The sequence below is a fragment of the Ascaphus truei genome, chromosome 6 (assembly GCF_040206685.1).
Source record: "Ascaphus truei isolate aAscTru1 chromosome 6, aAscTru1.hap1, whole genome shotgun sequence".
Classification (NCBI taxonomy): Eukaryota; Metazoa; Chordata; class Amphibia; order Anura; family Ascaphidae; genus Ascaphus; species Ascaphus truei.
Window position 1 is genome coordinate 102,190,376 of NC_134488.1, and position 12,930 is coordinate 102,203,305.

The following is a 12,930-nucleotide window of genomic DNA, read 5'->3' on the forward strand; positions in this document are numbered from 1 at the left end:
AGAATGAAGCAAAAAAGCAAAGGTTTAAGCATACCTGCACTCTAGCAAAAAGTGGCACACTGTGAATACGGCAGGCATATGCTTATAGAGGTCCAAGTTAAAATGGTTAAGAAGTGAAGAGTGACTCACTGTGCTTATTTGCATGTCATTACCCAGAAACAGAATACCTGGCTGCAGTGGTAGCATTGTATGCTAAGAGATAATGGGGAACGGTAGGTTTGTGGACCTCTGAGGCAAGTGAATGTGCTCACAAGTGTTATTTTTATTTGCTGTATGGTGAAGAGTTTTTGTCACTCGCCATCATTTATTTTGTGCCTGGTTGTAGCCACTACCAGCTTCACATCGCACATCCAGCAACCAGCCGCACACTAGGCTTCGGCTGAAAGCCAAAGTCTTGGACTCTCTTGCTGGCCTTTTTGGAGCAAGAGAGGAGGACGTCCAGATTCCTGATGAATGAAGGCATCTATGGCCCTGAAGACCTTCTTGGCCCAATGGCCTAAGAGATTCAGGGAAAGTAACAAGACTCTTCCGACTTCAGGAAGACGGTCACACTATACACTGTAGTGGCTTGAGCACACTCGAGCTGCAACCACACCCCCATGTGATGACACAATCCGAAAGTGATGTCACACGCCGAGTCCTAGGGAATACAGTGCCGAGTGTGCAAGGAGGACAAACAGAGCTGCCTTATATGAGACCCTATGTGAGGTCAATCTGCGCTTTTTCTTTGCCAAGATTGTGAGTGCTATTCCTGATTTCTGCTCTATTTTTAACATATTAAAACGGTATCACAAATAGCGTTAACAGACAAAATAAGGAACACCCCACTTACACAGAAACTCTAAATCATTCACAAGAGAGTTCTGAACAATAATGCCCTTATAGACAGTTGGAGGATAGTCAATCCTATCTCACGAAGCTACACATACTACTCAGCCTCACATAACCAATATACCCATATACTGTAGACTACATATTAATATCATAGGATCTAGTGGGGAATATTATCAAATCTGATATTGAGAACCGGACCTGGTCTGACCATGCTCCTGTAATCACTATCTTGAAAAATATCAAACAAATGCTTACTAACTTCAAATGGCGGATCAACGATCTAATGTTGGGGTACCAGAGATAAGAGATACGGTATCGGAGGCTCTTAATGACAACAATCAGGCCTCCACATCTACTTTATGTACGGCCCACAAGGCTACCATAAGAGGTAAACTCGGCTTAGCCTTCTATTGAAAAAGACTAAAAGAGGAGAAAATTAAAACTCTAAATGACACACTGACTAATCTTGAGCCATCCTACCAAAGTCCCTAAACTCAATCAGAGCTAATATCGATAACACCAGAACGGAACTCAAGGGCTTACTTATAGAAAACACAGAGAAAGCCATGTGCTGGACCAATCGGCTATATTACAATAAGGGGAATACAGCAGACAGAATAATGACTAGGAAACTCTGGGACAAAATATCCAATACCAATATATATGCATTAATGACACCTGATAACTCACTCATAACCCAATAGATATCAATAAAGAATTTGTCAACTACAATACCTTATATAACCTTAAAACTACAAATAAGGGAGTACACAACCAGAATACCGGTATTTCCAAACACCTATAAGGATCTCCCAACATGGCCGCCGATGCAGGACGTCTGCCTGTACAAACATGGCCGCCGAGGCAGAAAGTCAGGTTCATTCTGGATCTATATAGGATCTCCCCACATGGCCGCCGATGCAGGACATCTGCCTGTACGAACATGACCGCCGAGGCAGGAAGTCAGGTTCATTCTGGATCTATATAGGATCTCCCAACATGGCCACCTAGGCAGGACGTCTGCCTCTACCAACATGGCCATTGAGGCAGGAAGTCAGCCTCATTCTGGATCTATTGCCTGCACCTGCCTACTCCCTTTATAAGGCTTCATTCTCCTCTTTTCCTTGCCTGTGCAAGGTTCTGTTTACCTTGTTCCCTGCTGAAAGCCTTGTTGCTGAACGACCTCACCGTGACAATTATGCCTTCTCCAGCCCTGACCTCGGAACTGTGACCTCTACAATTCTGCCTTCTCCAGCCCTGACCCTGGAACAGTGACCACGATTATCATGCCTTCTCCTGACCTCAGACCCGAACCTCGCTATTCTACTTTTCAGGATTTGGATCCCAGGTACGGGTCGGTCTCTACTCTCCACCTCTGCCTAGCGGGTCTGTCTCCTGGACAGTACACAGCAACGTTCGCGACCGTAACAATACCTAGACCAATGCAAACTTGCAACACTTGAACCTCGACACCAGTAGCTTGGAGCACCAATCACAGTAGAAGAGGTCATGAATACCATCAAATCGCTTAAAAAGGTTAAGACTCCAGGGCCAGATGTATTCTCAAACCCTTATTTTAAACAAATATATAAGATTTTATTATCCTCTTACTTAACTAAACTTTACAACAAAATATTACAGTAGAAGGCTCACAACTACCAAGAGAGGTTCTTGAGGCTTACATAATAGTAATATCTAAGGAGGGGAATAATCCAAACATATGCTCAAGCTATAGAGCTAGCGTGACCTGATGTCCCGGTTTAGCCGGATCAGCACTTGCTGACTGCTTGTGCACATGCGTGATCGACATTTGCCGACTACACATGTGTAATCGACACTAGCCGGCTGCTCGTGTGAATAGCACTTGCCGACCACTCGGGTGATCGGCGTTTGCTGGTCACTCATGCGCGACCGGCTAGCGGTGCACGCAGGGCCGTCTTAATGTATGGGCATGCTGGGCAGTTGCCCGGGGGCGCCACAGCATAGGGGGGCCCCACACGCCCAGGCCATGCGTGCCCACCAATGCTCTCCCCCCGTCCGGCACCCCGGTAAATATGAGAGATAATACCGGACATGAGAGAGCAGGGCTGCTGCTGCTAGGGGGCTGGGCAGCTTCTGATTGGTTGCTGCTGCAGCCAATCGGGAGGTGGCAGGAGCCTGGGGGGTGGGGCCAAAGACCGGAGGGAAAGCATGCAGCAGAGAGTTGAGGCTGTGTCTGTGTCTAAATGTCCTGCCTGTGTGTGTGTGTCCTGCCTGTGTGTGTGTGTGTGTCTGTCTGTCTGTGTCCTGTCTGTCTATCTGTGTTCTGTCTGTATATGTGTCTCAGTGTGTGTATCTGTGTGTGTGTTTCAGTGTGTCTGTCTTTCTGTCTTTCTGTCTGTGTTCTGTGTCCTGCCTGTATATGTGTGTGCCTCAGTGTGTGTGTGTTTGAGTGAGTGTGTGAGTGAATGTCTCTGTGTGTGTGTATATGTCTCAGGGTGTGTGTGTGTGTGTGTGTGTGTGTGTATGTCTCAGTGTGTGTGCGTGGTGACAGACAGTACTGGCAACTTTGTTTAATTGCTCACTCACCCTTACTTTTCTTTTACTTGTAGCCATGTGTAAAATTGGTGTACAGATCTCTCTAATGCTGGCAGTAATCCTGGTAAGAAGGCAGGGTTGCCAGTAGTCATCATGGAGGTTTGCCCTCAACCCCTGTGACATGTAAAATAGTAGCAAAGGAAGTGACAGCATGCTCTGTGCCCACTGTTAGTGACACAGAGGTGGGTCTTTCTGGAACCTATATATATTACACCTGACTTCCTAAAGTTAGTGTGGGTTAGAGTTCAGTTCAGTGTGTCATCCAGTGGTTGATCTCTGGAGTTCAAGGTCTGCAGCAGTTCAAGTCTGTCTGTCAGAGTGGCAAGGGACAAGCTGAGTACACACTGTGTCCAGGGCTCTGGCACAGCTGGTGGTCTCCCTTAGGGGAGAGGTGGAAAGACAACTTAATTAGAGTACAGGAGGAATCTTCTGAATGGAGGGCCACTACAAGATGTGCGGCTAAGTGTCGGCCGCTGTGATGGGCAGTCTGCCACACGACATGCTAATAAAGATGCCCATGAAAAGACCCTTCTTGCCTGTGCGTGGAGTTACTCAGGGAGAAGGTGCACCTAGGAGTTCCCCGTCTGAAACTCCTCCCTGCTATCGTGGGGATCTGAATGGGGTGGAGACGCTGTACCAAATGTGAGTAGGACTCAGCACACTACCTCAGATGCCTGACATGGTGAAGTCCCCATTACCAACCAGCGGGAGACTCAGGAGTCCTGTGAGCCAGCAGGTGCACCACACCACACAGACATGTAATTGGGACAGTTTCTCACATATGGGGTCAGGATCAGAAGGGCCCAGGGAAACACTGTTACATACTATACTAACAGTCTTCCCATTTTCAAGATCTATTAAAAATAACCACCATTGTAAATTATCAGAAAGGCTCCATAACTCAGCTCTCATCACAACAGCATTGCAATCTCTGCAGCACTCTTACTTACTGATCATCCCCAAGAAGGCAGAGCAGGTTACTTATCCAATGGCATAATTTAATATGCAATTTAAAGCTGGATTTTGAAGTCTAAATTTGAAAGCTACTGTACTGATAATGACTGGGAGGGGGGGGGGGTTGAGAGGATGAAGGGATGGGGATGGGGGGATGAGAGAGTATAAAGGGAGGGGGGATGAGAGAGGATGAAGGGAGGGGATGGGGGGATGAGGGGATGAAGGGAGGGGGGATGAGAGGATGAAGGGAAGGGGTGACGGGACAAAGGGGGTGGGAGGGTGAGAGGACAAGGGGGGTGGAAAGGTGAGAGGACAAGGGGGGAGAGAGAGAGAGGATGAGGAGGGGGTGCAACAATCTTGGAATTTGTGGGAGGAACAGTAAGATCAGTATTGCTCGCCATGTTCAGTATGACTGCAGGTCAGTTATTTATAAATAATCTGACCATTACATCATTTGTTCTAAATTTCACTCCAAGCATGCACCAATTTGCACTATTTCATATTCTATTTCCTAAAACAATCCTCGGAAGGGCGCTCCCTCCCAAGACTCCTCCCCAGATTTTTTATGAAATAGAATATAAATTGGTGCAAATTGGTGAATACTTGGAGTGAAATTTAGAACAAATTACATAACAGTCAGGTCATTTATAAATAATTCTTCCCCAACAACGATTCTCGAGTGCGTCGCACCTTTCACCATTGTGTCCAGTATTTTTGGACAAGCCACCTGGCAACCCTACTCGCTCTCCCCCCGCCCGGCACCACGGCTCCGCTCGCTCTCCACCTGCCCGGCACCCCGGCTCACGTCACAACCGCTCGCAGCCTAGCAGTGCAAAACTTTCAGTGCCTGCTGCTGCTAGTGAGCGCGTGGGAGGCTGGGAGCAACAGTGTAGGCAGGGCCCCGTGCACTGCTTTGCCCAGGGGCCCCTAATGTTGTTAAGATGGCCCTGGGCGCACGGGCGACCGTCAAGCGCCGATCGTGCACGCATGACATTTGTCACGGTTTTGAGAGAGATAGAGAAGCCAATACGCTATCTTAACATCGATAGCTTACCTACACTCCATGTTGTGAGATACTTGTGAACACAAGAGGAGGGGTAGGGAGTGGTCGACTAAACCATACTAATTGTAGTGTGAAAAATAATGATCAAAATTTGTAATCGATAATTGTAAATGAAAGTAGGTGCAACTGTGAACTGAGGTGAATCAAAAAAAAAGGTGAGGAGTACAAAGTGATTGTTCTCCAAAGAAAATTCACTTAAATGCACACTACCAATTATTAAAATGTAACTTTTAATGCTATGTACTTAAAACATATATTACCGAAGGAATTGTTTAATAAAGAGTAAAAATAAATAAAGTAACATATGCACCAAGATCACCTCTCATGTATAAATACTCCAATACACAATTGAAATTGAAGTGTTGGAGGCTACAAAAGGTGCAAACAGCCAGGGTGAGCAAAAAAGCCCACCACTTTACTAGCTAGCCCAATGGAGTGGTAAATAAAGTTAGCAGCAGGGATGGAACACTATGTAACCTTAAAAAGGTGGTAAATGTGTAACCTTAAATAGATGATGACATCACGCGCCCAACGCACGTTTCCCTCCTATTACTTTGCAGGATCTTTTCAGGAACTGCATTAGGCATTAGACAGTGAGGCATTTAAAGTGAGCTTTTTAAGTGATAAATACAGTTAGACTACAGTTAATATACTCACTTTCTTCATGCAAGACCAATAACCTCAGCTGATATGACATGGATCTAATTGCATTCTCTTCACAGGTATGTTCCTGACATAGACAGAGTGACTCTGGCCTTGTAGAATTGATATAAGTATGTTCCTGATGTGCAAATTCTGTGTAAAAGACAGACTGACTCTGGCCTTGTAGAATTGATATAATTATGTTCCTGATGTGCAAATCCTGTGTAAAAGACAGACTGACTCTGGCCTTGTAGAATTGATATAAGTTAGTATGTTTGAATTTAAAAAGTGTTTTTTTTTTTTTCCTCTTAACTCTGTGCTGTTAATTGACCAACTGGAACAAGCTGATTTATTGGGGAGGGGGAGGGTCATGTGACTGCTTTTATCTATATAATACCAACACCTTTCCTGCATCTTTGCAGGAACTGCATTAGACAGTGAGGCATTTATAGTGAGCTTTTTAAGTGATAAATACAGTTAGACTACAGTTTGACTAGAGGTGACTGGGGACTGGATCTACTGCAAACTCTTTTACTCAAGACAACAAACGGTAAGCTAATCAGATCTCACTATGATCCCAAGCTTGCTAACCTGCCTATTTCAACCCCCCACCCCTTTACAACTTATTTACTGCAGTCTCTCCCAAAACTGACTGCACAATACACTGAAACCCTGAACTGACTCTAGCATTGCAATGCACCAAAACATTTGACAAGGAACAGGCACACACCTGCTGTTTAGTCTGCTCACACTCACTCTGCTCACAACAGCTCCTTGCAGCACTGCCTACCTCTGCCATCATGAACCTGCTATGTATTTTAACTTTTTTCTTTCTCCTGGCCTCATGGAGATGTTACTCCCTCTACCCACTACAAACTCCTCCATCCTGGCCCACACCCAACATCACCATACACCCTGGACTACTCAGAAGCCTTGCACTATCTACTGAATGTTGGTGGAGAACTCTAAAATCCAGCACACCAACCACTGCTCACTCAAATGGCAAACACCTGTCACGGGAGACTCCTGTGGCGTGTAGGATCTCGGTGGCCGGAACAGCAGGAAGCGAAGTAGGGGTCACAAGCAGGGGTCCGAGGAAGGCGGCAGGTAGCGAAGTCAGGTAACAAGCAGGGGTCCGAGGCAGGCGGCAGGTAGCGAAGTCAGGTAACAAGCAGAGGTCGGCAACGAGGAGACTGGAACAGGACAGGCGGGGCAGGACAGGTCCGGGAGCAGGGACTGAGAACGGGAACAAACAGGGACAAGCCAGATAACCAGCAAGGGCCTTACTGCGAACAGACTCAAATACAGGAACAGATCAGGATTAGAGGCATGTGCATAGGAGTCTGACTTGAAACAGAGGCAAAGGAGGAACAGGAATGGGAGGTTTATATAGGCAGGCTGGGAGGTGGAGCACAGGTGCAGAGGTGTCAGGTATCAGAGTCTGGAATGTTCCTTAGTTTAGCAGCAGCAATCCCGGTGGACAAGTATAGGTACTGCAGGCTAGAACAAGACATTGAGAGTGGCAGCAGTCCCGGTGGCCAAGCATGGGTACAGCAGGCTACAGAATATGACATTACTCCCCCCTCCCAAGAGCGTTCTCTGGACGATCCTCCAGGCTCTTCCCGGAGGCCTTGATGAAAAGTGGACTCAAGGTGACCCACCTCTGGTGGTTTGTCAGCGGGCAGAGGGTACTCCACAGGTACATTGGGTGCTGCAGGGAACCTCCGAATGGGTGCGCTCAACCCAAAAGCAGGGGCAGAAGCATCAGGAACGTGGGCATCAAGGACGGGTGCAGCCTTTCCACATGAGTCAGTGGGGACACAGAGTTCGCTCTCCATGGTCTCCTCTTGCGACTGCCGTTTCGTGGCATCACCGAATGAAAGACCAGCTATTTGAGTTTTCGGCTCTTGAAGCTGTCCTTCTGCACTTCTTTTCCCACTCAAAGCAGTTGTCAGTTCAGCTTCTTTGGAGTTGAGTCGCGACTCCATATCTCCCAGCTGACTTAGAACAAGGCTTAAATGTATTTCGTTTTCTTTATTTCTGACCTGTAGCTGCCGGTACTCCTCCCAGACCTTGTCTAGCTCCAGCTGCAGCCTGGCCTTCTCATGGGCTGTGTGATTCAACACTTTGCAGGCCTCAGCCATCTTGACCTGATAGCGCAGTGTCAGGCGAACCAGTTGACGGACGGACCCCTCCTCCCTCTCTTTTTTGGCAAGCTGTGTCTTGAGCTCAGCGATCAGCAGCGCTGTGAGATGCTGTGACGTGTGTTCAGCTGTCAGCTTTAGCTCTTCCTTTTTTAGGTATTGTTGCAATTTCCACTCCTCAGTGAGAGATCCCTGGTTAAGTGCATACTGCAATTCTCTTCTCAGGACTTTCATCTCTTCACTGAGATCATTTTGAACTAGTTTCCATGCATCCCTCATCACGTCTTGGAGCTCTGCAAATTCCTTTTCTATGATCTCAGCAGCTTGTCTTTTCCAGGTCTCTTTCTCTTGGGTGTACTGGCTGTTAGGGATGGAGCAGTGTCTCTGCTCCTCTAAGTCTTGCTTCAGTTTCTGGACCGCCTTGTGCTCCCTCTCAAAAAGGGTTACCTGGGCTCTAAGCTCCTCCAGAGAGGCTCTGGTTATGCTCAGTGTGGCCTTCAGCTCCTCATGCTGCTCTTTGGGGACACACTGGGTACTCAGATACTGTTGCAGCATTTTTACCTTGTAGGCAGTCTGGAAACTTTCTTCCTGCAGAACTCGCTGCTTTTCCTCAGCATTCACCCATTTCTCTTTCGTGTCCTGCAGATGTGTATGCAGTTCTTGCAGCTGACTCTGTAGCATATTTTCTGCTTGTGTGCGCTGCTCCAGGGAGACACGTTCTTCTTGCAGCACTCTCTCTGCATCCTGCAGTGCTGTCTGCACGTCTATTTTTTCCCGGGCCAACTGTTTCTTCTCCTCTCCTAATTCATGGAGTTTCTTATCTCCTTCACTGACTTGGACATAGAGATTCTTGCACTCTTGGGTTACAGTTTCAAAACTGATATTTAACCCTTCGAAAATTTCTCTCAATGAACATAGTTCTGTATTGAAGTGGCAACTCTTCTCCTTAGAGGCTTCCAGCTCTGTAGTAAGCCTGTGAACCTCTTTCTGAGATGCTTCCAGTGCTGCGTCAACTTGAGCCATGAAAGTCTGGTACTGGGCAGAATCAGCGCAGGCCTTCTCCAGCTTACTTGACAAGATCACCCTGTCATTCTCCAACTGATATTTTTCTTTTTCCCAGTCACCCTCTGCTTTTTCCAGTGCTAATTGCATCATTGACTTTTCTTCAATCAATAGTCTCTTCTCCTCTTCTGATTCATGGAGTCTTTTATCTCCTTCACTGGCTTGGACAGAGAAGTTCTTACTCATTTGGTTTATAGTTTCAAACCTACTATTTAACTCTTCGGAGGCGTCTCTCATAGAACGTATCTCTGTTTTCAAGTAGCATCTCTCCTCCCGAACGACTTCCATCTCTTTTTTGAAGTAGCAAATCTCCTCCTGGGAGACTTTAAGCTCTGTATTAAGCCTGTCAATTTCCTTCATAGAGATTTCCAGGAATTCGTTACTTTTAGAAGCGAGGCGCTGATCCTCAGCAGCATCAGCATATGCCCTCTGCAGCTCACCTGACATGACATCCAGGTCACTCTCCAACTGGTGCTTTTCTTTTTCCTGGAGAACACACTTAGCAATTGCTGAGGATAGACAGCTCTGTAGTGCAGCCTTGGCTTCTTGCGCTTTATCTAAACGTCCATGAAGACAATCAATCTCTTTTCGTGCAGATTGAAGTGTCTGAGTTAGGGCATCTTTTCCTGGATTAAATACATCGTTCTTTTCTTCCACTATTCTTGGGATAAGTCTGTGAGTTGCCTTAAACTGCAGCATATCCCTTTCATCAAATGCAGACTCTGGGGTTAAAGGTTCATCCTTAATTTCAACTTCCACAGTTATACCTCCCTTCTTTTTCCTCTTCTTCCTTGCTTTGAGAAGTTCTGAAGAATCAGTGGTACTGTGTTAACATTTACTGCTCAAGACTGTTTTTTGAGTGGGAGCCATAATTTCAGACATGGGGAAACCACACTTCCCAAGAAACCAGTAAAGAGGAAATGTGTCTTAAATAGAAATGTGAGTCTGAAAATCTGCAGTGGCCCACCCACAATGCAGAGACAATTCTTGTCCAGGTAATGAAAGTCTGAAAATGGCAAAAACAGGTACTGCAGGGAGGGGTTTTTTTTTTTTTTTTTTTGTAAAAGGGAATTCTTCTCAGGGAGAAAGTGGCACAAAAAACCCTGCAGAAACCTTTGCAGCAACAAAATCTTCAGGATCCCAACAGGGATTTCAAAAAACAAAACAAAAAGTACTTATCTTCCTCCAAGCGGATGGGGTCTGCTGAAGCAGGAAGGCAGAGAATCTGTTCCAGCGAGATCCAGAAGTGGCCTCTTTTTCTGTCACGGGAGACTCCTGTGGCGTGTAGGATCTCGGTGGCCGGAACAGCAGGAAGCGAAGTAGGGGTCACAAGCAGGGGTCCGAGGCAGGCGGCAGGTAGCGAAGTCAGGTAACAAGCAGGGGCCCGAGGTAGGCGGCAGGTAGTGAAGTCAGGTAACAAGCAGAGGTCGGCAACGAGGAGACTGGAACAGGACAGGCGGGGCAGGAAAGGTCCAGGAGCAGGGACTGAGAACGGGAACAAACAGGGACAAGCCAGATAACCAGCAAGGGCCTTACTGCGAACAGACTCAAATACAGGAACAGATCAGGATTAGAGGCATGTGCATAGGAGTCTGACTTGAAACAGAGGCAAGGGAGGAACAGGAATGGGAGGTTTATATAGGCAGGCTGGGAGGTGGAGCACAGGTGCAGAGGTGTCAGGTATCAGAGTCTGGAATGTTCCTTAGTTTAGCAGCAGCAATCCCAGTGGACAAGTATAGGTACTGCAGGCTAGAACAAGACATTGAGAGTGGCAGCAGTCCCGGTGGCCAAGCATGGGTACAGCAGGCTAGAGAATATGACAACACCACAAATTTACAACTTGCAAACAACTACCCAAATTTCTACTCATACTGTTACTCTCTTTAGCAGGTGATATTGAACCTAACCCAGGTCCTCCCATTTCAGCTCTGTCCCATGCCCCTGAGAATTCCACCTTTAAATTCCAAAAAGGGCTATCTGTCGCCCATATAAACATCCGGAGCCTGCTGCCCAGACTGGACGAACTAAGGTGCCTAATGCATAAACCCAAAGCCATCGTTCTTACAGAAACATGGCTATCCCCTAAAACCCCTGATGCAAATATTGCCATTCAGGGATACTCCATTTTTAGGAGAGATAGGTCAAAGAGAGGAGGAGGGGTGTTATTTTATATTGCAGACACATTACAATTTACACTGTTAAATTGCCCACCAAGCCCACCCTCTTTTGAAATTCTAGTTGGCAAAATCTGCCTCCCCTTTTCTAAGCCCATCTTGCTTGCTGGCATCTACCGCCCCCCTAAAGCCCCTCTACAATCCCTGACTGATATCACCCAATTTCTTGGCTCAATTTCCTCTCTGAATGAGAAGAGTGAGCTGCTAGTTCTTGGGGATTTCAACTTCAATTGGCTTGACCCTAAAAACCACAAAATCCAGATACAACTCAAGTCACTTAACCTATCGCAACTCATTTCCCAACCCACACGGATAAACCTGAAATCGTATAACCATTCCTTGCTAGACTGGATTCTCTCCTCAAACCCCAGCAGAATCCAATCCTCTGGCATCCTTCCTGATATTTTCAGTGACCATGCAATAGTGTACTGTGTAAGAAAAATTAAACCGCCCCATTCAAGCCCTAAAGTTCTCCTCACTAGAACATTTAAAAACTTTAACCCACAACAGTTTCTGGATGACCTTACCAACTGCCCATGGCACAGAATCGATTTAATTCCCGACCCTGATTCTGCGCTTAACTATTTCCAATCAGAGTTCTTAAAACTCTGCGATACCCATGCTCCACTACGCAAAATAAGGGTACGGGGGGCCCACCTTCCATGGGTTACACCTGACCTTATAGCACTCTACCAGTTCAGGGATGCCTTGTGGAAAAGCTACAAAGTAACTGGCACTACCAAGGATCTCAATCACTACAGATGCATGCGGAACATGTGCACAAGGCAAACAAGGCATGCAAAAGCACAATATTACTCTGACAATCTCCACCAGAATACATCAAACCCAGCTAACTTCTGGAAGGTTATCAACAATATATTCCAGCCTCCTAACCATCAACAACCAAGTAATATCACTAAGGGGGATATTACTCTGACAAACCCCACTGACATTGCAAATGCATTCAATGATTACTTTGTGGGGTGTGCCACTAACTTATTAGCGAAACGCAGCCCAAACCACAAACCTGAATCTCATCCTGGGAGTACCCCTATAGTCCCACCCCCTCCCAACACTGCCCACAATTTTCAATTTGGCCCATTATCTGAATAGGAGATTATACAAGCGCTCCTCAAACTAAAACTAAGCAGCCAATGTGGACCCGACTTACTACAATCTAGGTTCCTACGACTTGGTGCCCCAGCCATTGCCAAACCAATTGCGTCCATAGTCAACTCTATCCTGTCTGCAGGCCATATCCCTAAGACCTGGAAAACTGCCAGAGTTGTCCCAATCTTCAAAAGTGGGGACAAAAACACTGTCTCAAACTACAGGCCAATCTCACTTCTCCCAATTCTATCCAAAGTCATGGAAAAATGTGTCCACTCCCAATTAAGCGATTTCTATACCAAGACAAATTTCCCTAGCCAATTCCAATCTGGGTTTCGTCCCAAACACTCCACCGTAACTACCCTGCTAA